We start from the raw sequence: 25,521 nt of genomic DNA, 5'->3' as shown, positions 1-25,521 counted from the left end.
ATAAGGCAAGCTCTACTAAACAATTTAGCTGATGATAAGAACTTCAAATCATCATTTGGAAGTTTGCACTTGCAGAATCACTTTCTTAAGTATCGATGTAAAGGATAAGCTAACCAAGTAAAATACAAAGAATTAGGTCATTGATGATATATATATATATATATATATATATATAGAGAGAGAGAGAGAGAGAGAGAGAGAGAGAGATGAATGGCGTATGGTGAAGTTATATTTTTAGAAATATATCTATCGAACAAAACTAATTAGACTGGTGGTTAGTGACTAATTGACAAAATTTAATTACTTCGATCTACTAAGGTTAATCAATGTGTTATATCAATGGGGTTAAACTCCATAAATTAGAGATTAAATTTAGAATTCCATTGAGTTTAATGGGTGGAATTTAGGTTGCTTCACTATAAGAATATCTTTAAATAACTACGAAATTAGCTACGAATTTAATTCTGATGCAATTTAAGAGGATTTTAGTTTTTGAATCAGAAATCTAACGGTGAATTTAGATTTACCGATTAAATTAGAATTCAATTAATAATTTTTTGATTGAATCCAAATTTCGTTGATATTTATTGACGGAATTAAGATTCTATTGGCAAATATTGACTTAATTAAAATTTAGATTGACCTATTTTCTCCAACCTGCCCTTGCAATTTAATAAAATTTATCGACTGAATCTTAATTCAATTGGTGAATTGTATTTTGCTGATTGAATTTAAAATTTAGCCAGTAAAAGACCGACTAAATTTGGATTTAGTCAGTATTTTATTGACTGAATTTGGATTCAATCGGTGAATTTGCCCTAAATTCCCTTGCCCGACCCCGCTCCTTCTCCTCATGTTATTTTGATCTCGACTACAATTTCTCCAACGCGACTTCTCTTTGATGCATCTTATCTCCAACTTCTCTCTCACTCCAGTAAGCCTCTCTTCTCTCCGCCCCTCTCCAGCTCTGTTGGCTTGTTCGCGGCCCCTTAGCCGCAAGCTTGGTTGGTTGTGGCCTGCTCACGGCCAAGCCGACTATGGCCTATCGTGGCCAAGCCGGTTGTGGCCTGCTCACCGCCAAATCGATCGTTGCCTGCTCATGGTCCCTTGGCTGCAAGCTTGGTCGACCACGACCGACTTGCTTACGACCCCTTGGTAGCAAGCTTGCCTGACCACTACCGGCTTGCTTATGGCCCCTTGGCACGATCTTACTCGACCGTACACTACAACAAAAACTCTCATAGACATCGGTTTTCCACCGCTGCCTATTACATTTTCGACCGATATCTATGAAGGCGACGTAAAAGGTCTGCCATTTTAGACATCGGGTTATAACCGGTGTAGTATCACTTAACGACATCGGGTGTAAAACCGATGTAATATTATATGTTAATAACACCAGTTTTGACAGCGGTATACGACCGATGTAATATTAGTTAATGACACCGGTTTTGTAGCGGTGGAAAACTGATGTAATATCAGTATTGTTTAACGACACAAATTCGATTTCCGAAACAGTGAAAAATCGACAGTATCCAAGAAAATACACAAATATTCACAAATTACACAAATATTCTTCTTCCAACAGTATTCATAAAATACATAAATATTCACAAATTACATAAATATTCTTCTTACAACAATATCCATAAAATACATAAATATTCTTTTTACATCAAAAGCTAATAAATATTGTACACATCAAGGTAGAACATGGTGAGTCAAAAATCAAGCTGAGGCTACATTAAATTATGAGAATCAGAATCTGTTCAACTTGCTATACTGCTCCATTCTTCTTGCGCCTTTCATTTCCCTAATCTCATCACTTTTCACCTTCAAATGCCTAGTTTTCTGAGTTAAAACATCCACTGTTCTAATCTGTCAAACAAAAGTATCATTTGGTCTACTTAACTACAGCAAAGAACAAAAATAGAAGAATTATACATGTTGTAGAAGTCCTAGAATATCACCATCAGAAAGAAATTGACATGAGACAATATACGCAATTTACATTCCATGCAAATGCATGCATCATCCAAAGTTTTCAAAAATCAAATACCTTTCCTACTCAAATGTAATCTATCATGCATTCAACCCACTCGAACCACACTTTATCAATTTCAACTCTGGAGTACTTGAGATTTGTAAACTGTAAAAACACATAAATAATATATTAGTAAACCAAGACCAAAAATCATAGTTGAAAAAGTAGCAAGAGCACCAGATAATAAGATGACTAATTTGAATGCTTAAAAAGAGACACATTCATCATTTATCTCAACCACATCATATAGTGATAGATCTATCATTCCTGGGAAATTAATATATTCCAAACTAGAAATTATTGCAACAAAGTTTTCTCATAGTTGCAATTTAACTAATTAATCCATTTTCAATCCAAATCAATTTAACTAATATACTCACTGCTTCAATAAGCATCTGCACTTCAGACTCCACCAGATGTGAACCAAATTTAGCGAGCCCAGTTTTGAGTTCATCATGGGATACAATGCCATCATTGTCAGCATCCATCATCTTGAACATCTCTTTAATGTCTTCCACTTCTTCAGTAGATAAGTGATCAGCAATAACCTAATGAATAATCAACCAAACCAAGTTATACTCTGCAATAAAAAACATCCCATTTAACTACTAATTGCAGTGAGACAAACCCTTAAAGCTCTCCTTTTGAATCTGTTCATCGTGAAAATTGTTTAAGTCTTGACTTGACAACATCACCAAGAGGTACATTTGAGGCTTTCTTTGCATTCTGAAGCCAATGATGCTCTGTATGGGGAAAAAATGTATAAGCATCAGTTCGACATAAGAAAGAAAACAACACCAAGTATAAAACCCAAGAACAGGATGACAAGCTAAAGAAATATGGATACCATCCCAGATAATGAAAATGATCTCAATTCTCAAATTATCAAATGTTAGGGACACTGCCATTGAAGTTATATTAACAAATAGCATAGAGTGTAAACATACCAAGCACTTGCTTTGCAGTTAACCGAAGCTTGGGATCAGGTTCCAACATCAGCCGAACTAAATTTTTAGCACTATCAGAAATTCTAGGCCATGGTTCCCGTTTGAAATCTATTACGCCCCTAAGAATTGCTTGAGCAACTCCCTGTTCAGTTTCTGCAATTAAGAAATCATAGCTCGTTAGATAGAAAATGTATCTGAAGAAATACAAAAAGTGTATTAATTAGTAGACAATAAGTATCTTATTAGCATAAAGTGATAGAACTAATAAAGAATAGATTTATTCATGGAAAGCTTACAGTAGACAATAAGTAACTTATTTGTAGAAAGTGGTAGAACAAATAATGAAGTGTGCAAAATGGATTTATTGATAGAAAGCATACCAGCCCAAAATGGTGGAACTCCACACAGTAAGATATAGAGTATAACTCCAACACTCCATATATCAATTTCTAGTCCATAATTCCGTTTTAAAACTTCTGGAGCCATGTAATAAGGGCTTCCAACTATCTCAGAAAATCTTTCACCTAGAATTGGGGTAAAAAGAGAAAAAAAAAAAAAGTAGAGCACACCCTTATAGTAAAACTAAACTCCAAGTTATGTTATTGAATGGAAGTGATCATTAATGAGACTCAACAAAAATGAAGATCATTAGTATGCATTCATATGGTAACTAATCATTCTAACTTCATTAACCAGGAGAACTTTAAGACTAAAATAAATAGATGAATACTGTAAAAATAAAACTCTCCCTCAACTCCACTGAACAAAAATTGCTTTTTGTTCAAGCAGTGCCATTGCCAATAGTTCACTCCATTCATAATATTATGAACTTAATCTTCTCATTCCAGACACTCAGAGATCAAAATATTCAAAGTAGACATGAAAACAATCTCAAAAAGTGCATTGCCAATAGTTCTTAAAATATTACCAAGGAGGAGAAAATAAGGAAAACATTCTTACGAAGTGTTCTTTTATTTTAGCAAACTAACTTAGCGAAATGCAAGGAACAAAATGTTAAGTAAACAATGAATTGTGAGATAAGTTCTTTCCTTAGAACAACATTAACGGCAATACATGAACTATTTTAGAAGACAACACTAGCATAGATAGTTCCACGGCTGCACCACATTGTTAGCAACACAAAATAATCAGATAAAGATAGTATCAGTGGAAGAAATGTTATGTTAATTATCTATTCTGAACCTAATCACAGGATTAAATCAATGTGCCCACATCCGTACCTAGACAGAAACTTCAACTGGTCCAAGCTTTTCTAATTAGAAAGAAGACACTTCATCAAAGGGGGAAAAAATTAGCAAGCAGTAGAAGATGAGGACGATTTGGACCTGCGAAGTTCAAAGTGGCGAGGGTCTTCTGGTAGGACTTCGTGCAGTACAAGCTGCCATACACCTGGGACCTAAACCGATAGATGATGATCGTTCTTTGTCAATGAAATACGCAGCAAAATCAAGTGATCATAGTGGGAAAGAAGGGAGGAAATGGGGGATGAAGGAGAAAATAAGTGTACCCAAAATGGCGCCTCTTCCGGCTTCATCAACGTCCATTATGCAGGGCTTCGCAGTCCATCTCAGAAGGGAGGAGCAGGAGAAGACATCCCCCCTTCTCCGCCAAAGTTGCTGCCAATTCCAACACAAGGAACTGAGGAAGGAACTCACGGATCATGAAGACACAGCTGCCGCGCGCTCTGAGTAGTGGCCCCTCGCCACAATGCGGTCAAAGATCTCCCCACCCTCGCATAGCTCCATGACCAAATGCACGACTCCGTCGTCCTCGCACACCTCCCGCAGGTTCACGATGTTCGAGTTCCTCGGCAGGTGCCGAATTATCGCGACCTCCTGCCGCACGTCCTCCACGTCAACCGCCGTCCGCATCTTCCTCTTCGAGATCGACTTGCAGGCGAGCAGTTCCCCGGTGAAGTGGTCCAGGCAGAGGTAGGAGACTCCAAACTCCCTGCGACAGAGCTCGCGATCCAGCACGTACTTCTCCTCGATTCCGCTCATCGCCCTGGCGTCTCCACTAAGAACCGCCGCCATTCACTTGGAGTGCCCGCCGCTATTCTGGCGGAGGTGGTTCTTGTTGGCTAGTGGGCGGGTGCCGTGGTCATGATGGGGACGGGGGAAGGTCTTGATGTCCTCCCGGGTGATGGCCTCCCGCGAAAGGCAGCAGTTCCCCATATCGAGCTCGGATCTGATACCTCCGCTCACACAAATCGACCTAACAACATGGAAGTTACTAGGGTTTCACATCAAATCAACCTCTTGCAACCACAACGAAAAAGAACCATTTTTTTCCCTTTTGATTGGGGAAAAGAGATAGAAGCAACTGAGAAAGCGTCCGATTGGGGGAAGGTGAAACTTTTATCGCCGACTAGACCAACAAAAAAAACAAGCAAGACTGCGAGCAACGTGGCCGAGGTTTTACAACGCGGACGCTTCTCCTCCTCCTCCGTAACCGTGGCCTTGGTTAGCGGAGTTACAGGCGAGATGAGGATGAGAAGCGGAAGTTGCCATGGTGGTAGCTTTATCCTCCGCTTGGTCGAGTGCGAAGTATAATGAGGACGTTTGTCAGCCGCGCTCCGTCTTCTTCCTCGTTTTGTGTGCTTGAAGCCTTTTGAATTTGATTAGGGAACAAGAAGATGAAATTAGCGACAATGGATAAAGGAAAAATTACCGAAATGTGAAGAAGGACTCCAGTGGTGGCAGTGAATGCTGGACCGGAGATGGATGAAGGAAACACTACCGGAATGCGAAGAAGGCCTCCTCTTCTCACCCAAAGGGAGGAGTTGGAGGAGATGCGGTGTGGTTGGACGGAGAAGCAAGGGCGTCGTGTCTTGATCCTGATCGGGAGAGGAAGGGGCGTCGATCTAGGAAGGGGAAGAGGGAGATGAGGTTGAGAGAGATGGTCGGAGGTTTAGGTTTAGGCTGAGAGAGATGTTCGGAGGAAGGGACGCGATATAGGTTTAGGTTTGGAGGGAACTTCACAGTGTTGCAAATTTTGGCTATGGGAAAATTAAAATATTTTATTTTGATTCATTAACACCAGGTTTTAAAAACCACTGTTAAAATCGGTGTCTATTAATGAAAAAAAGGCGCTCATAGACATCACCTAAAAAACCGATGTCTATAAGCGAAAATCTATGCTCATAGACACCGGTTTTTGGAAAAACCGGTGTAAAATACTCAAAGACATCGGTTTTTGCTTAAAACCGTTGTTGTTCCACTGTTGTCTATGAGGGTTTTTCTTGTAGTGGTAGCCAGATTATTCTCGGCCATCTTAGCCCCTGTCAGCTATGGGGATGGCCATGTGATTGCCGCGAGCTCGACCCCAGCCAACTTAGTTTAGATTGAAAAAAAACTAAATTTTGATTTAAAATATCTTGATATTGCAGACAATGATAGCTTCTATACCTAAATTTCCTTCCGGTGCACTAATTCTTAGATTGAAATATGTTGTAATTGTTGGATAGGTATGTTTGGTCAAAACTTATTACTAATGTTGAACAACAGATTAGGTAAAAAATTAATTTTGTGTTAATAAATTAGATAATAAATTTATTGTACTTGTGTTGGTAATGTTGGAAATTTTATGTTCATTAGGATACAGTGTACATGAACAAAGCTTGGATGTACAATAGATTACAAAATGGATTTATCCAAAATGAATATTTTGTTGGAGTTGAAGAGTTTGTGAATTTTTCTAAGAGTTATCCAGAATATATGAATGGTGTCAAGTTATGTTGTCCGTATAATCATTCAAAAGATAGAAATAAAGATTTTCACGTTGAGGATACTATGAAAGTACATCTTTGTAAAAAAAGGATTTGGTCTAGATTATTACAACTGGTACTATCATGAAGATCCTTATTTTTCAAAATCAATTAGAACTTCAGTTACTGTTTTATCTAGCATAACTATTCTAGGGGAAACATTATATAATGATAATGCAATGCAATCAATGGTCTATGACGCAATAAATGTAGTTGATCATTCCAATATATATGAAATACCAACACCTAAAGTTCAACAACTATATGATATATTAAAGTCTAGTGAAAGAGAAGTGTGAGACGACATTCCATCTGATTATTCTCAACTATCAGCTACTGTAAAGTTATTGAACATTAAGGTAGAATATTATTTTTCAGAATGATGTTACAATGACATTTGTCAATTGATGTTAGAGTTGCTCCCTACTGATCATCTAATGACTATTAGTTTCTATAGTATAAAAAAATTAGTGAGGGGTTTATATTTGCCTATAGAGAGGATTGATTGTTGCATTAATAATTGTATGATATTTTAGAATAAAAATAATGAATTAATTGAATGTAGAATTTGTATTCACCATCATTATTAGCATGATAGTCGCATGCATGTTAGGGAAGATGGAGGAAAAAATTACATGGAAAGTTATATATTACATTCCGTTAACTGCTAAACTTCAACGCTTGTATACATCTGCTACAACAACATGCCACATAAGGTGACATCATGAGCATGTGCACGAATGAGGTATAATATGTCATCCTTGTGACTCCCCTTATAGAAACTATAAGTACTCTGGGTCAGTTTTGATGTGGTCGACCAAATTATGATAGGTTTTGTGTATTTGATCCTTGTGTCTAAGTATGCAGGAGCTTAGGAATATAAGAAGTTGAGTGGAAGATGCAACTAGCGAGAATGATGACACGGAAAGGGAGCCGATGGACTCGATGCATCCGAGGGACGAGAAGCTGTGGAAGAGTACACCGATGGACGTGCAAGATGTTCAAGGGACGAGAAGCCTGGGAGGAAGTCTGCTCAAGGAGAAGGTCGGAGTTGAGTTCAGGTTCAGGAGAGCTCAACTCCAAATAACTAGAGCATCACTCACGTAAAGAAGACTAGCTGGAGGCTGATCTGCCTTATGGAAGGTGCTTCTAATGCCTCATGGAAAGCGCCTTCAATAGCCGTTAGCTAAAGATAATATTTTATCTTTAGCGGATAAAACCTATCCTATTGAAGGCGCCTTGGACCACCTTGAAGGCGCCTTCAAGTAATGGATAATATTTTTCAGGAGCTATAAAAGACTTCTGGACCTAGGAATTCAACAACAACTTCTGTAATCAATTCCTAGTTTATTTCTTAACTTTCAAAAAGTGTAAGAGGTTTCTCCACCTTCAACGAAGGAAATTTTCATTGAGCTTTCAATCACTTTAGATTACCAGCCACCTAAATTGTAACTAAGTAACTATTGTGCCTCTTTTCTTTTAAGTTGTTATTTCTTTAATGTTAATTATCTTTAGTAGCTTAATTTAATTGCACATCCTTGCTAAGCAAAACCAAGAGATTGTTTTTTTAACTCTAGTTTTCACTACAAGAAAAACCCTCAAAGACATCAGTGGAACAACAACGGTTTTAAGCAAAAACCGATGTCTTTGAGTATTTTACACCGGTTTTTTCAAAAATCGGTGTCAATGAGCGTAGATTTTCGCTTATAGATATCGGTTTTTTAGGCGATGTCTATGAGCGCCTTTTTTTCATTAATAGACACCGATTTTAACAGCGGTTTTTAAAACCCGGTGTTAATGAATCAAAATAAAATATTTTAATTTTCCCATAGCCAAAATTTGCAACACTGTGAAGTTCCCTCCAAACCTAAACCTATATCGCGTCCCTTCCTCCGAACATCTCTCTCAGCCTAAACCTAAACCTAAACCTCCGACCATCTCTCTCAACCTCATCTCCCTCTTCCCCTTCCTAGATCGACGCCCCTTCCTCTCCCGATCAGGATCAAGACACGACGCCCTTGCTTCTCCGTCCAACCACACCGCATCTCCTCCAACTCCTCCCTTTGGGTGAGAAGAGAAGGCCTTCTTCGCATTCCGGTAGTGTTTCCTTCATCCATCTCCAGTCCAGCATTCACTGCCACCGCTAGAGTCCTTCTTCACATTCCGGTAATTTTTCCTTTATCCATTGTCGCTAATTTCATCTTCTTGTTCCCTAATCAAATTCAAAAGGCTTCAAGCACACAAAACGAGGAAGAAGACGAAGCGCAGCCGACAAACGTCCTCATTACACTTCGCACTCTACCAAGCGGAGGATAAAGCTACCGCCATGGCAGCTTCCGCATCTCATCCTCATCTCGCCTGTAACTCCGCTAACCAAGGCCACGGTTACGGAGGAGGAGGAGAAGCGTCCGCATTGTAAAACCTCGGCCACGTTGCTCGCAGTCTCGCTTGTTTTTTTTGTTGGTCTAGTCGGCGATAAAAGTTTCACCTTCCCCCAATCGGACGCTTTCTCAGTTGCTTCTATCTCTTTTTCCCCAATCAAAAGGGAAAAATGGTTCTTTTTCATTGTGGTTGCGAGAGGTTGATTTGATGTGAGACCCTAGTCACTTCCATGCTGTTAGGTCGATTTGTGTGAGTGGAGGTATCAGATCTGAGCTCGATATAGGGAAATGCTGCCTTTCGCCGGAGGCCGTCGCCCGGGAGGACATCAAGACCTTCCCCCGTCCCCATCATGACCACGGCACCCGCCCACTAGCCAACAAGAACCACCTCCGCCAGAACAGCAGCGGGCACTCCAAGTGAATGGTGGCGGTTCTTAGTGGAGACGCCAGGGCGATGGCGGGATCGAGGAGAAGTACATGCTGGATCGCGAGCTCTGTCGCAGGGAGTTTGGAGTCACCTACCTCTGCCTGGACCACTTCACCGGGGAACTGCTCGCCTGCAAGTCGATCTCGAAGAGGAAGCTGCGGACGACGGTTGACGTGGAGGACGTGCGGCGGGAGGTCGCGATAATTCGGCACCTGCCGAGGAACTCCAACATCATGAACCTACGGGAGGTGTGCGAGGACGACGGAGTCGTGCATTTGGTCATGGAGTTGTGTGAGGGCGGGGAGCTCTTTGACCGCATTGTGGCGAGGGGCCACTACTCAGAGTGCGTGGCAGCTGTGGTCATGAAGACCATTGTTGAGGATGTCTTCATGATCCGTGAGTTCCTTCCTCAGTTCCTTGGGTTGGAATTGGCAGCAACTTGGGCGGAGAAGGGAGGATGTCTTCTCCTACTCCTCCCTTCTGAGATGGACTGCGAAGCCCTGCATAATGGACATTGATGAAGCCGGAAGAGGCGCCATTATGGGTACACTTATTTTCTCCTTCATCCCCCATTTCCTCCCTTCTTTCCCACTATGATCACTTGATTTCGCTGCGTATTTCATTGACAAAGAACAATCATCATCTATCGGTTTAGGTCCCATGGTGTATGGCTGCTTGTACTGCGCGAAGTCCTACCAGAAGACCCTCGCCACTTTGAACTTCGCAAGTCCAAATCGTCCTCATCTTCTACTGCTTGCTGATTTTTTCCCCCTTTGATGAAGTGTCTTCTTTCTAATTAGAAAAGCTTGGACTAGTTGAAGTTTCTGTGTAGGTACGGATGTGGGCACATTGATTTAATCCTGTGATTAGGTTCAGAATAGATAATTAACATAACATTTCTTCCACTGATATTGTCTTTATCTGATTATTTTGTATTGCTAACAATGTGGTGCAGCCGTGGAACTATCTATGCTAGTGTTGTCTTCTAAAATAGTTCGTGTATTGCCGTTAATGTTGTTCTAAGGAAAGAACTTATCTCATAATTCATTGTTTACTTAACATTTTGTTCCTTGCATTTCGCTAAGTTAGTTTGCTAAAACAAAAGAACACTTCGTAAGAATGTTTTCCTTATTTTCTCCTCCTTGGTAATATTTTAAGAACTATTGGCAATGCACTTATTGAGATTGTTTTCATGTCTACTTTGAATATTTTGATCTCTGAGTGTCTGGAATGAGAAGATTAAGTTCATAATGTTATGAATGGAGTGAACTATTGGCAATGGCACTGCTTGAACAAGAAGCAATTTTTGTTCAGTGGAGTTGAGGGAGAGTTTTATTTTTACAGTATTCATCTATTTATTTTAGTCTTAAAGTTCTCCTGGTTAATGAAGTTAGAATGATTAGTTACCATATGAATGCATACTAATGATCTTCATTTTTGTTGAGTCTCATTAATGATCACTTCCATTCAATAACATAACTTGGAGTTTAGTTTTACTATAAGGGCGTGCTCTACTCTTTTTTTATTTCTCTTTTTACCCCAATTCTAGGTGAAAGATTTTCTGAGATAGTTGGAAGCCTTTATTACATGGCTCCAGAAGTTTTAAAACGGAATTATGGACTAGAAATTGATATATGGAGTGTTGGAGTTATACTCTATATCTTACTGTGTGGAGTTCCACCATTTTGGGCTGGTATGCTTTCTATCAATAAATCCATTTTGCACACTTCATTATTTGTTCTACCACTTTCTACAAATAAGTTACTTATTGTCTACTGTAAGCTTTCCATGAATAAATCTATTCTTTATTAGTTCTATCACTTTATGCTAATAAGATACTTATTGTCTATTAATTAATACACTTTTTGTATTTCTTCAGATACATTTTCTATCTAACGAGCTATGATTTCTTAATTGCAGAAACTGAACAGGGAGTTGCTCAAGCAATTCTTAGGGGCGTAATAGATTTCAAACGGGAACCATGGCCTAGTATTTCTGATAGTGCTAAAAATTTAGTTCGGTTGATGTTGGAACCTGATCCTAAGCTTCGGTTAACTGCAAAGCAAGTGCTTGGTATGTTTACACTGTATGCTATTTGTTAATATAACTTCAATGGAAGTGTCCCTAACATTTGATAATTTGAGAATTGAGATCATTTTCATTATTTGGGATGGTATCCATATTTCTTTAGCTTGTCATCCTGTTCTTGGGTTTTATACTTGGTGTTGTTTTCTTTCTTATGTCGAACTGATGCTTATACATTTTTTCCCCATACAAAGCATCATTGGCTTCAGAATGCAAAGAAAGCCTCAAATGTACCTCTTGATGATGTTGTCAAGTCAAGACTTAAACAATTGTCACGATGAACAGATTCAAAAGGAGAGCTTTAAGGGTTTGTCTCACTGCAATTAGTAGTTAAATGGGATGTTTTTGATTGCAGAGTATAACTTGGTTTGGTTGATTATTCATTAGGTTATTGCTGATCACTTATCTACTGAAGAAGTGGAAGACATTAAAGAGATGTTTAAGATGATGGATGCTGACAATGATGGCATTGTATCCCATGATGAACTCAAAACTGGGCTCGCTAAATTTGGTTCACATCTGGTGGAGTCTGAAGTGCAGATGCTTATTGAAGCAGTGAGTATATTAGTTAAATTGATTTGGATTGAAAATGGATTAATTAGTTAAATTGCAACTATGAGAAAACTTTGTTGCAATAATTTCTAGTTTGGAATATATTAAGTTCCCAGGAATGATAGATCTATCACTATATGATGTGGTTGAGATAAATGATGAATGTGTCTCTTTTTAAGCATTCAAATTAGTCATCTTGTTACCTGGTGCTCTTGCTACTTTTTCAACTATGATTTTTGGTCTTGGTTTACTAATATATTATTTATGTGTTTTTACAGTTTACAAATCTTAAGTACTCCAGAGCTGAAATTGATGAAGTGTGGTTCGAGTGGGCTGAATGCATGCTAGATTACATTTGAGTAGGAAAGGTATTTGATTTTTGAAAACTTTGGATGATGCATGCATTTGCATGGAATGTAAATTGCGTATATTGTCTCATGTCAATTTCTTTCTGATGGTGATATTCTAGGACTTCTACAGCATGTATAATTCTTCTATTTTTGTTCTTTGCTGTAGTTAAGTAGACCAAATGATACTTTTGTTTGACAGATTAGAACAGTGGATGTTTTAACTCAGAAAACTAGGCATTTGAAGGTGAAAAGAGATGAGATTAGGGAAATGAAAGGCGCAAGAAGAATGGAGCAGTATAGCAAGTTGAACAGATTCTGATTCTCATAATTTAATGTAGCCTCAGCTTGATTTTTGACTCACCATGTTCTACCTTGATGTGTATAATATTTATTAGCTTTTGATGTAAAAAGAATATTTGTGTATTTTATGGATATTGTTGTAAGAAGAATATTTATGTAATTTATGAATATTTTTGTATTTTATGGATACTGTTGGAAGAAGAATATTTGTGTAATTTGTGAATATTTGTGTATTTTCTTGGATACTATCAATTTTTCACTGTTTCAAAAATCGAATTTGTGTCGTTAAACAATACTGATATTACATTAGTTTTCCACCGCTGCAAAACCGGTGTCATTAACTAATATTACATCGGTCGTATACCACTATCAAAACTGGTGTTATTAACATATAATATTACATCGGTTTTACACCCAATGTCGTTAAGTGATACTACACCGGCTATAACCCGATGTCTAAAATGACAGACCTTTTACATCGCCTTCATATACATCGGTCGAAAATATAATAGACATCGGTGGAAAACCGATGTCTATGAGGGGTTTTGTTGTAGTGTTTAGGTAATTCAACCCTCCTTTACAGGCCTATCGGGACTAACAAGTAGTATTAGAGTCCAACTACTTTAGAAGCACCAATCACCGATCGAAGCACAAGATTATTTTGTTTAATATTCTATAATTTTTTTTGTCAAAATGTCAATTTTTAATATTAAAATATTTTAAAAAGAAAATCTTCAAAAAATTTGATTTTGCTACCATTACACATTCTATTTTACATAGTAAAAAAAAATTCAAGGGAATTTTTAGAGACAAAAATCTATGTTTAAAATTTATTTCTCTAAAAATTGAGTTATGTCATAAAATAATTCATTTCTATTAAAATAAAAAAAATTGTGAATTGTTTTTATTAATCTAACTGCTTCAGATTGACTTTGCCAAAAAATTTCTAGGTTTTTTAAAACTAAAAAATAATTTTTAAGTTATTTTTGTCAAAATAGAGAATTAATTAGTAAAATTAGGAAGTTTTTGAAAATTATTTTTAAAAATTATTAGTTTACTATTAATTTTGTTCACAAACCCCTAGAAATTTTTTCTAATTTTTTATAACTACGTTTCATATTTTTTTCTTTTTTTTTGATGTGATTAAAGTGGAAGAAACAGGGAGTAAGTTAAGAAGGAGGTTTTTTGGTACTTAATTGCAAATTCTTGTAATAATTTCAAATTCATTTACTTAGTTAATTATTTTATTTTGGCTAACCCTAACTTAACTTCGATTGATGCACATCAAAAAGAGAGAGATTGTAAGTACTCGGGTTAATTTGATGTGGTCAACCAAGTTAAGTGTATTTGATCCTTGTGTCTAAGTGTGCAGCAGCTTAGCAACACAAGAAGTCGAGCAGAAGATGCAGCTAGTGAGAAGGATGACACGGAAAGGGAGTCGACGGGTTTGGTGTATCCGAGGGATAAGAAACTGTGGAAGAGTACACCAATGGACAAGAAGCTGCAGAAGAGTACACCGGTGGATGAGAAGGATGTGCGCGACGTTCAAGGAATGAGAAGCTGTGGAGGAAGCCTGCTCGAGGAGAAGGTCGGAGTTGGGTTCGGATGAGCTCAACTCCAGATAACCAGAGCATCACCCACGCAAAGAAGACCAACTAAAGGCTGATTTGCCTTATGGAAGGTGCCTTTCATAGCCTATGGAAAGCGCCTTCAAACCTATGGAAGACACCTTCAATAGCCGTTAGCAGTAGATAAAGTTTTAATTTCGGCAGATAATACCTATTCTATTGAAGGCACCTTGGACCACCTTGAAGGCGCCTTCAAGCAACAGATAATATTTTCTAGGAGCTATAAAAAGGCCCCTAGATCTAGGAATTCAACAACAACTTCTGTAATTAATTCCTAGTTTATTTCTGAGCTTTCAAATAGTGTAAGAGGAGTCTCTACCTTTAACGAAGAAGATCTCCATTTATCTTTCAATCACCTTAGATTAACAACCACCTAAATTGTAACCAAATAACTATTGCACCTTTTTTTATTTTAAGTTATTATTTCTTTAATGTTAATTATCTTTAGTTGCTTAATTTAATTGTGCATCCTTGTTAAGCAAAAGTAAGAGATTGTTTTTTTAACTCTAGTTTCAGGCAATTCACCCTTCTCTTGCTGGCCTATCAGGACCAACAGAAACATCTTGGTACAACATTTGCTTCCTTTGGAATGAAACCAAAAAATATGCAACTGAGACTTTCTACAGATGAATTTTAGCCATTAGTTAGTCAGGACAACAATATTTATCTAGGCCAGTTATATTAATATTGTACAACTTACTTCCATAGATGTGCATGAAAAACAAATTCATGTTCCTTAGTATATTTATTCTAGGTCTAACGAATCCAAAAGAGAAGAAAGATGTTTTCTTGCAATCACTAATTGTCAAGAAGAATGAATTATGGAATATAGTCTCAGAGACTTATGATGTTACAAGTAAAACTAATTTTATATTGTATACTGGCTTATTATAGATGATTAGTGATTTTTCAGCATACTCAATATTGTTGGGATGGAGCACGACTGGTAAATTAGCATGCTCATATTGCATAACAAAGTCTGATGTATTTTTATTACCTTGAAGTGGGAAGGTATCTTTGTTTGATAATCATTGTAAGTTTTTTCTAGTTGAATACCCTTTAAGGAGAAATAAGAAAATTTTCATTAAGAATGTTATAATTAGAAAACTTCTGCCAACAATCAAGTCAAATAAAGAAATCATTGACCAAATATATATCCATAGATTTTCTACCAGTATCTCAACCTAATTATGATAAAATAAATAAATACATTGTTAGGCAGTGCTAGTGTGGTTGGAAGAAAAGAAGTATTTTTTGGGAGTTGCCATATTATAAGTATCTGCTTATTTAACATAATTTAGATGTGATGTATGTTGAGAAAATTTCTTCATTAATATCTTCAATATTGTTATGAATATGCCTAGAAGAACTAAAGATATTATAAAATCATGTGAGGAATTAAAAGAACTAGTCAGTTGACTAGAGTTGTATTAGGATGAAACAACAAATAAATTTCCAAGGCTTTTTATATATTGGGCAAAGATGGTAAGCAAGATTTATGTAGTTAGTTGAAAGAAATCAAATTCTCATATGAGTATGCCTCAAATATGGCTCAATGCATAGATATGAATAAGTTAAAGATGTTTGGAATGAAAAATTATGTTTGTCATGTATTCATGCAAAGACTTATTCCATAACTTTCTATGACTTACTTCCACAAAATATTTGACAAATACTCACAGAATTGAGTCTATTTTTAGATATTTGATAATGAGGTGTATTATGACCGCTGATATACTTCAAGTAAAAATAGACATTCCTCTCTTACTATGTAAGCTTGAACGTATTTTCCCACCTAGTTTTTTATTCAATAGAACATCTACCAGTTCACCTACCTTATGAGGCACAACAGCTGGTCATGTACAGTACAAATAGATGTATCTATTTGAATGATTTTTGAGAAAATTAAGGAATTATATTTATAACAAAGTAAGAGTTGAGGGGTCAATATATAATGCCTATTTAGTTGAAGAATTTCCCTTAATTTATGGTAAGCAAGCATTCGTATCAAATTTCCACTTATTTATATCCTAACTACCTTTATAGGTGAACGATCATAAAATATCAAATGTGCAAGATTCTAAGATAATAAATCTTGCATGGGCCTCTCCGTAAGATAATAATTTACTCTGGTTACTATGTTAATGGCTTCAAATTCCATGTGGCTTAACGAGATTCATGCAGATTAACCTATAATTCTAGTGTTTGCGTTAAAGCATCTATCAATAACAATGACATTAAGTTTGATTAGTATGGTAGACTTGACGAAATTATTGAGGTTAAATATCCTGCATTACCTATAAAAAGGTATGTAAGGTAGACTAGAATATATGCAAACTACAATTTAGTTGAGGTTAATGCAAATAAAAAGTTCAACAAGTTTGAACCTTTCATTTTTGCAGTACAAGAGGGTTAAGTTTTCTATCTTGAATACCCTATGAAGAGAATAAGATATAGTGAATGGTTGCCTATTTATTAAATGAAGTCTCGCTCAACCATAGAAATGTTGAACACCATCACTACTCAAAACTATGATACATTTTTGAAAGATAAAGTGGAGAGACATTCAGTTGATTCACATCCCAATTACTTGTAGATGTTAATGTTATTTACGAGGAGATAGATGATGAAAAGATGTTCAACGGTGAGGAGCTTGTTGAAATAACATAGTCTAGCAATTAAAACTTAGAAACTATTAATGTTCATGATTTAGATTATAATAATGATTAAATATTAGCATTAATTTTCATCAAGTTATGGTTCCATCTTATTTTTTCCATATATCATCATGTTAGTAATAATATTATATGATTGTAATGTTATTTTACAGATATTATCATGTCAAACCAGGTAGTCGCACCCCTTAGCCATACAGTGTTGAGGGTTGTTGGGAAGTCATAAGTATTTTGTTATTAGTAATTTAGATTCATATATGACTTTATTTATAACATATTTATCATACCTTAACATTTTTTTATACAATTTTACTCCGGATGGGCATCGGATAGTGATGTACATAAGCAGAAAATTTAAACGTGAGTCTGTGTTTTTGGTACTATATGGAGGCATGTAGATTAGGAGATGAAGGATTTCTATTATCAGGAATTTCTAGTAAGTAAATTGAATATGTTTGGTATTGTATCATAAATTTATCCTTTAGTATACTATTTTTTTAACTTATTATTATAGAAAAAATATACTTGGGAGACAGAGTAGGAGGTTCAATTTATCGAAATTTAAAATATTTATTGTGCAAGATTGTACAAGGACTTCCTATACGATTTGAGAAAGAAGGGAATGAGGCCAAATCATGTATCAGAAGAGATTTGGCTTCATGGATTGCCACCTGGGCTATAGATAGGTTGAGGTCAAATTTTGCAACTGCTCTATCAAATAGGAATATAGAGCCTGCAAGCTATACTTCTCGATCCAAGTCTATTGCAAAGCATGTCATCGATTTAATAAGTTTAATTTAAAATTGATATGAGTTATGGTAGGTGGACCCTTTGCAGGAGAAGGAAAGGGGATAATAAGGACAAGGAAGGCTAAAACGAGCGAGATGAGGGGCCGCCGGGAAAAGGTTTGACCATGTAAGGGGGTCACTACACATATGGTAGATAGAGATAGGCCGAAAGAAATTTACCGACCAAGCATATAAGTTCGACAGACAAACGCCGATCGAGGGAGGGTCGAGCAGGTGAGAAGGCTTCGGTCGATAAGGCATGATTGACCGAGCTCTATAGACCGGTCGAGCATAGTGGATCTACGAAGCATATAAGACCGGCAGGCGGGGCCTGACCAAATATAAAAGATCGACCGAGTATAAATGATCAGTCGGGCATAAAGGATCAACCCATTGTAAAGAAAGTTTAACCTTAGGCGGTCCGAGGCATGGTAGGGTCACTCGATCATATGAGTTTGGTAGTGTAAGAGGCTGATCGAACATAGAAGCACTTAGCATTAAGCTGTGCCGAAGGCCTATATACGCTCGACCGGTTAGTCTCGGTCGATAAGGTAGGACCGACCGGGCTTAATAGACCGGTCAAGCATAGAGGTATTCAGTAGCATACAACCAACGGAAGGAAGGGCTAGCGGGAAATGGTGCTTTTATACGCCCGACTGATTAATCCCGATCGATAAGGTGTGACCGATCGGGCTTAATAGACCGGCCGAGCATGAAAGTAAATCGAACATAAAGGTCTTCAACTTTGCATGGTTTTTAGCATATTTATAATAGTAAAGTCCTGGTTGGGTATAAATAACCGATCGAGTATAGAATATCGATCGAGACTAGTATAAACGGAAATATTCCTCATGTATACAGAATGAGCTTATGTGACTAACCAAATGTATGTAACAAGTGAACCATAAGAATATTTGATCATATGACAGCTTAATTAATTTAGTGGCAAATAGCTTCTAGAAGTCTCTACAGGTATGTTAAACGACAAAGAAGGTACATCTGGGGTAATAAAAAGATTCCTTAAACTATTATTGCAGTTTTAACTTACGTCATCTCCTTGTTAGGATGTATACTAAAAGCCTAGCTTTTGTATAAACATTTATAAAAATCACATTGGTCAAATGTCTACATTTTTGCTAAGTGTAGTTGTCCATTTAATTTATATTGAAGATAAAATGGTGTGAGGAGACACACAGAAGATCATGTTATCAGTTCCTTATAAATTATAAATAGTAGCTCACAACCAAGATGGAATGAGACAAAGCATTGGAGTGGTTATAGTGTAATTTGATATTAGTTTATCTTGACTATAAAATTACACTAGTACACTATGAGTGTATTGAGTAGGATCATTTGAGATAATTTCTTTTATACTGACTACATAAAAGAATAAAAATCTCTGTTATTATGGAAGTGCGTACTCTTAATCATGATATAATAACAACCACGTATACTTAATATTTATTTCTTTAATTTATCAAAGGGTGTGATTTAGCTCGTTAAATCAATAGGCCCGATAAGTTGAGAAATGATATTGTTTATATGGTGTGTTGTTGATTATAGAATGAAACTGTGTCCTAGTAATCTAGGTTGATGATGCCCCCTTGAGGATCTCATAAGGTTGTCATGTAAACCCAGCAGGTGGACCTAGTCCGGCATGACAATGAAGTTGAGTGGTACTACTCTTGGAGTTAGATATTAATTAAGTGAGTTGTCAGTGACTCATTTAATTAGTGGACATTCAATATCTTAAACGCAGGGAGATTAATGCACTCATAATAAGGAGGTCATAATGTAATTTAGGATTGGTGCGGTAGTTCAATAATAACTCTTTAGTGATATGAGTTATTGTTGATGAACTTGGGTTAGGTGTTCGGGGCGAACACAGGTAGCTCAAGCTCATCGGGAGACCAAAACCAATTTCTCCTCTCGGTCCCTGTTGTAGCCTCTATAAAACCTTATATCCACTAAGTCCACTTCTTATCCAAGTAATGGGTCGGACACAACCTTGCTTGGAGCAAGGGGGCCGACCAAGTATAGGCTTGGAGCCCAAGAAGTGGTCGGCCAAATCATGTTTGGTGTCCAAGCATGGGGACGACCACATAGGATTAAAGGAGATTTTAATTTTTGTTAAAATTTTTCCTTTTATAGCCATTCATGAAAGGGATTTAAAAGAGAAATTTTATTTTTAAAATTTCCTTTTATAGTCATCCTTATGGTTTTAAAAAAGAGAGTTTTAGATTTTAAAATCTTTCCTTTTATAGCTATCTACAAAAGATTAAAGAGAGATTTTAATTTTGTTAAAAATCTTTCCTTATTTGTAGTTGTCTATAATGTTTAAAATAAATATTTTAATTTTTGATAAAACTTCTCTTTTATGTAACCATGATTTAAAAAAGAGAAGTTTTAATTAATCTTTCCTTTTTTGTAGTTGTCTACATGTTTTAAAAGAGAGAGATTAATTTTTAAAATTTTCCTTTATTGCCATGTACAATAGGAAATTTAAAAAGAGAGATTTTAATTGTTATTAAAATTTTCTCTTTTAGAGGGAGGCCACAAATAAGGAAGTTTTAATTATGTTTAAAACTTTCCCTTTTGTAAACATCATGGTTTAAAAGGAAACTTTTCCTTTTTAGAATACCATGATGTGGCCGACCATAAGAAGATTAAAAGGTGGTTTTAATTAAACTTTCCTTTTTTACCAAGACCAAGGATTATAAAAGAGGGGGAGAGGGTGCCTCATGAACTAGACAACCTATTCTTATTCCCTCTCTATTTCCTTGGTGGCCGGCCATGCTCCCTTCCTTTCTTCTTTCTCGTAGCCGGCGACACCACCTTCATCTTGTGACCTCTTTTGCTTCCTTAGGGCCGGCAGCATTGAGGGTTGCTATATCCTTGTGGCCGGTTGCTTGGAGAGGAAGAAAAAGAAGAGGATAAGCACTTGGTGGCTGGTTGCTTGAAGGAGAAGAAGAAGAAGGAAATTTCCTATTTTGGCATCCCTTGATGGCTCAAGAGTCTTGGAGAAGAAGAAGTGGTCTCGGTGGAATTCATCTTGGTAGATCATCGCCCACACGACATCCAAGAGGAGGTGAGGAATACAACAGAAGATCAAAAGGTCTTTAGCTACAAAGAAAGGTATAACTAGTTGTCTTATTCCGCATCATACTAGTTTTCTTTATATGGATTTTGAAATACCAAACACAAGAGGCTATCGGTTTTAGGCAATAGATTTTATGTTTCAATTTTGTGTTTCTTTTATTTTTTGATCTTATGATTCGATTGTTCTTAGTGGTTAAACCTAGGGTTACTATAAGGAGATTAAATATTGAATTTCGTTGAAAGGCTTTGTCTAGGAAGTGGTGGATGATCCCATACCCAAGAAGGCCTAGTGCCTCGCCATGTTTAATCTAGAAGCCGATCTTTGAAATAAATATTTAATCAACTTTGTAACATGGGTGGATTTAGATTAATAATGTTAAGTATCGTTTGTGATCCAAGTCTAAACCTCTAAGAACATATAAGTTAAACTTGGAATCAATAATGTTAAGTTCTGTTTGCGATTCTAAGTTTAATTTCTAAAGAACACAATAGGTTGTTTGGAAAGGTTCGACACTTGTACAAAATTTTTGTACAGTGGAACCAGTATGATATTCCGAGTAGCAACTAACACTCCTAACAAACTTTAACAAACCAGGGTCTATCTCATGACTGTGGAGGTTAGATGAGGTGGAATAAAAAGGGGAATCCTCTCCACTAGCCAGGTAGGCAAGCATACGCATTGCATCAGAATCAAACCCTAATTTTCATCTTCTTTCACACTACTTCTTCTTCTCGTCAGAGACTAACTTGAGCGTTGGAGGGCCTAGCCAGAGATTCCAACCCCAGTCTTAGGTCGCTAACGGTTTGTTGGTTGATCTCATCATGTGCAGGAATAGGAGATCATCCATTGGGTTGCTGAGTCATCACTGATCCATGGAGGCACCTCGCTAGAGTTCACTTTAGAGAGGTATTCTTCATAGATCCGCCTTGGTTTTCTCGGGTCTATTATTTCACCTTTAGTCTATCGTGAGGTCTGCTGTGGTTTTCTCGGATCCTCTCTTGTTCGTCAGCATCAGTGTCATTTTTCGCCATCGCTCATCATCACCCAACGCTTCATCCCGCAAGATCTCAGACATGATCAAATTTGATGCCGACTGTGGGAACTCTCACCTAAATCTGAGACTATGTGATGGAGGACGCTGGAAAGCCTAACACTATTATTCTGACCCAAGAAGACTTGGAGTTGCTCATCAACTCTAGGATTCAAAAGGCATTGCAACAGCAACAACAACAACAACAGCAACAACAAGCAAACACTGGAGGCACCTTACCGGTAGCGATAAATCCGGCAATCTTGACTACAGATCGCTGCAAGAACAGAGGTATGGAGGAGGATGATGTGGTTTATATAACTCTTGCTCCCGTTTCTCCCACTCAACATCCTCGAACACTCTTTCACACCCTTGCGGAATAAGGAGGGTGAAAATTGGTGCTGCAAGAGTCCTCCGATGAAGCGCCAATGAAAGAAAAACACAAAGGAAAAATATTAACTTCTGATAGTTCTCCTGAGAGAATTGTTACTCCATTCTCTCAGAGGGTTCTTGATGATCCATTGCCAAAGCGTTATCAAAATCTGAATATCGAATAATACTCTGGGACCACTGATCCAGAAGATCACCTCGCTAAATTTGAGAACGCTACTCTATTACAGTAATTTTCTGATGGGGTTAAATGTCGAATGTTCTTTACTACTCTTGGGGGAGCGACTCAAAGATGGTTTAAGCGGTTACCAGAGGGCTCTATTCGGCGTTTCAAGGATTTTCAAAAAGTATTTTTGCATCATTTCTCTAGCAACCGAAGGTATCATAAAAATCCTTGGAGTCTTTTCTCTATCAAATAGGGGCCCAAGGAAAGCATCCGGGCATATATTAAAAGGTTTAATCAGGTAGCTATCGATGTCCCTAATGCTACTATAGAAATCTTGGTAAGTGCCTTCTCTCAAGGACTCAACGATAACAATTTTTTCAAAGACTTAGTGCGTAATCCCCCAACCAATTTTGATTTATTGATTGAGCGAGCTACTGAATTCATTAATGTTGAAGAAGCTCAAGCAACTCGCAAGAAGGAAAATGTGGTTCCTGTCTCAACCACAGTTCACGATGGAGCTGTAGCTCCTGTTCATCCACCAAGGGGGCCTCGCGGAGCTCCCCCTCCCCACCGTTAGCCTGATCGAAGACCTTAAGCAGTCCAACATGTGGAGATGCCACAAGAAGTCCCCCGAAGGTGGTGTACCTATCATATGTCGGGTACTCATTACACTGAAGATTGCTTTACCTTGAGGAACTAGAGAACAAATAACAATTGTTATCGCCGGTGATCTCCGAACTGACAACCTTACCAAAGGCATAATAGCCCGCTTAAGCGGGAATATCAGGCGACTGAGACACAACAGGGGGCATTACAATTACCGGGTGGGCCATCTCGGGCGTCCGAACCAGCACAACCCAAAATAACGATTGCTCGACAGGAGGAAAACCAGAGCAATGCCACCCGAGGAAATATTAATATGATAATGGGTGGACCTACTGATGGCGATTCTAATTGGGCAAGGAAGACACACACCCGGCTATTGCAGATCCATGTAGTAGGATGCAGTACAGAAAAAGCAGCGCGACCAGAGATTAGTTTTGCTCCTAAAGACTTGGAGGGGGTAGAAGTACCCCATGATGATGCTCTGATAATAAAAGTTGTCATAGCTAACTACAATATTTCCTGTACTTTCATTGATACTGGTAGTTCTGCCAATATTATTTTTAAAAAATCTTTTGACTAGCTGAAGATAGATCCGAGTGAGCTCCAGCCCATGGTGACCGCTCTTTACGGTTTCACAGGCAATGAAGTGCAACCGCTCAGCCAGATAAAACTAGCCATTTCTTTAGGGGAGGAGCCCCTAATGAGAACCAGGAGATCTTATTTCATGGCGGTGGATACGCCTTTTGCATATAACGTTATACTGGGTCGACCGACCTTGAACGAGTTTCGGACGGTCGTTTCTACTTTCTGCCAGAAGGTGAAGTTCCCCGTTGATGACCAAGTGGGAGAGGTCCATGGAGATCAATTACTCGCACGAAAATGCTATGTAGAAATCATCCAAACGGAGGCTAATGTCGCTCACAAAGCTCAGAGGATGGAAGTTAATGCTATCCAGGAGAAACCGTCCAGTTTGATATACGAAGAAAAGGAAGAGGTACAAATACAGGCCGGGCGACCAGAAGCTATAACTTATGTGGCGGCCGACTTAGACCTTCCACTCAAGACTGAGTTGATACAATGATTGAGCCGGAATAGCGATGTGTTTGCATGGATTCCCAAGGAGGTCACAAGTATTTCTCCTCTAGTAATGGAACATTTATTACATGTTTATCCTGATGCTAGGCCTATCAAGCAAAAGAAAAGAGACTTTGGGGCCGACCAGAACCATATCATCAAGGAAAAAGTGGATAAGCTACTAGAGATGGGATATATTCGGGAGATACAGTTCCCTAGCTGGTTAGCTAATGTCGTCCTAGTACTTAAACTAGGGAATAAGTGGAGAGTGTGTATTGACTTTCGGGACCTCAACAAGGCTTGCCCAAAAGATTACTATCTTCTGCCGCGCATCAACCAAGTGGTGGACTCTACCGTCAGATGTGAGTACATTTGTATGCTGGATGACTACCAGGGCTATCATCAAGTACCTCTCGCTAAAGACGACCAGGAAAAGGTTAGTTTTATTACGACTGAAGGTACCTATTATTATAGGGTTATGCCTTTTGGACTAAAGAATGCAGGAGCGACCTATCAGAGGCTCATGAACAAAGTCTTTCGGAAACAGATAGGAAGAAATATGGAAGTATATGTAGATGACATTTTGATTAAATCTCTTCAAGCTGTTGATTTGTGCAGAGATATAGAGGAGACATGCTGAACCTTAAGACAGTACGAACTCAAGCTCAATCCGGGCAAGTGGGAGCTGCTCGAGTATATTGATAGCTGGTTTACAAGTAGCTCGGCATGTGGGAGTTGCTCGAGTATGGATTTATTCTGATTCTCAGCTAGCATCACAACAATTATCAGGCAATTTCGAGATCAACAGTGATCGACTTAAGTTATATGCAGAAGCTTTTGATAAACTGAAAGCTACATTCCAAGAAGTAATATACCGAAGATCCCCCCGATCGGAGAATCAAGTGGCGGATGAACTAGCAAAGCTTGGGTCAACAATAGTACCTTGGAACCTAGACCGACCAGTAGAACAGACAATATTGGTGTCTTGCATTGAAAGATAAGCTGATATAGAAATACAGGGTGATTAGGGAGCACCAATCATATTATTTTTACAACAGGGTGTCCTACCAGCAGATGTAGAACAAGCTAGAGTCTTTAAGAAGAAAGCCATCCGGTATACTTTGATAGGGGATCAGCTTTACAAAAGGGCTTTTTCTAATCCCTTGCTCAAATGCATTGGACCAGAAGATA

At 37.8% G+C, this 25,521-nt stretch overlaps 2 pseudogenes; one reads left to right on the top strand and one right to left on the bottom strand.

Annotated features, from left to right (window-relative positions):
- Positions 1-2,305: 2,305 nt before the first annotated feature.
- On the bottom strand, positions 2,306-5,186 carry LOC121972316 (annotated as a pseudogene).
- Positions 5,187-5,234: 48 nt separating this feature from the next.
- On the top strand, positions 5,235-12,277 carry LOC121972315 (annotated as a pseudogene).
- The last annotated feature ends 13,244 nt before the right edge of the window (positions 12,278-25,521 follow it).

The sequence above is a fragment of the Zingiber officinale genome, chromosome 4A, assembly GCF_018446385.1.
Source record: "Zingiber officinale cultivar Zhangliang chromosome 4A, Zo_v1.1, whole genome shotgun sequence".
Classification (NCBI taxonomy): Eukaryota; Viridiplantae; Streptophyta; class Magnoliopsida; order Zingiberales; family Zingiberaceae; genus Zingiber; species Zingiber officinale.
The sequence above is the reverse complement of the archived record's forward strand: the minus strand, read 5'-3'. Positions and strand labels throughout refer to the sequence as shown.